Source organism: Poecilia reticulata, linkage group LG8 (genome assembly GCF_000633615.1).
Source record: "Poecilia reticulata strain Guanapo linkage group LG8, Guppy_female_1.0+MT, whole genome shotgun sequence".
In the NCBI taxonomy this organism is placed as follows: domain Eukaryota; kingdom Metazoa; phylum Chordata; class Actinopteri; order Cyprinodontiformes; family Poeciliidae; genus Poecilia; species Poecilia reticulata.
Genome location: NC_024338.1, coordinates 5746685 through 5747916, shown reverse-complemented (window position 1 = coordinate 5747916; position 1232 = coordinate 5746685).

Genomic DNA, 1232 nt, shown 5'->3' with positions numbered 1-1232 from the left:
TCTCTCTCTCTCTCTCTCTCTCTCTCTCTCTCTCTCTCTGTCTCTCTTTCACTATTTTGGGATTTTGCTAATTGAAATTCTGATGAAAATGGAAACCGTTCAGCCTGATTTAAAATTAGACCGTAAGCAAAAAAAAAAAAAAAAAAAAAAATCGATAGGTCCATTTTTACAGTGTCTAAAAATATTTAACTTCAACTGAATGAGCAACTGTTTCCTGTTAAAGGTGTTACTTCCTTAAATACAAGTGTAAAACCTGTATACTTAGCACTTAATTGATGCGAAACACGCACAGCAAAAATAGATATACTGCATCAATATACAGAAAAAAAGGGTAAAAGATTGTCTTCCACTTAATGTCACTGCTGGAAGCCATGCGTCTGAATGGGCATAAATCTGTAATAAAAGAGCAGAGCGCTTTTCATGGTGTGGATAATACATCAAACAGAACTTTTTCCTGCCCTGAGGTACTACTAAACCTCCAAAACGTCATCAACATAAACAGTTTTTCTTTCTTTTATCTTCTTTCTTTCTTTTTTTTCTTTCTTTCTTTCCCTTCGCTGTGGAAAGACAAACCCATCCCAGTTTGTGTTGTTTGCCAATTTAACCTGTTTGACCACTTTCCTCCGTTCGGTTTTGGATATATAGAATGATGGTGTTGTATTTGATGCAGCACATGATGTTGAAGTCAAATTATTATATAGTTGTCTTTGTTTATATAGCAATTTTAATGCACTTTTCAGGATGAGTAAGTTTCAATTCTTATCCATGTAGTGGAACTCAATTCAAATTCCATTCAAATCAATCAGATTGTGATAGAAAAAAAAATCAAAAACATGGGAAAAAATCAATACCAGTGCTACTGTCAGGTTCAAATCAAATTATATTCCATCTGAATATAATCCATCCATCCATTTTCTTTCACCCTTGTCCCTCATTGGGGTCGGGAGGGTTGCTGGTGCCCATCTTCAGCTAACGTTCCGGGCGAGAGGTGGGGTCACCCTGGACAGGTCGCCAGTCTGTCGCAGGGCAACACAGAGTCACACAGGACACACATCCATGCACACACACACTCACACCTAGGGGCAATTTGGAAAGGCCAATTAACTGACAGTCATGTTTTTGGACTGTGGGAGGAAACCGGAGTACCCGGAGAAAACCCACGCATGCACAGGGAGAACATGCAAACTCCATGCAGAAAGACCGGGGCCGGGAATCGAACCCAGAACCTTCGT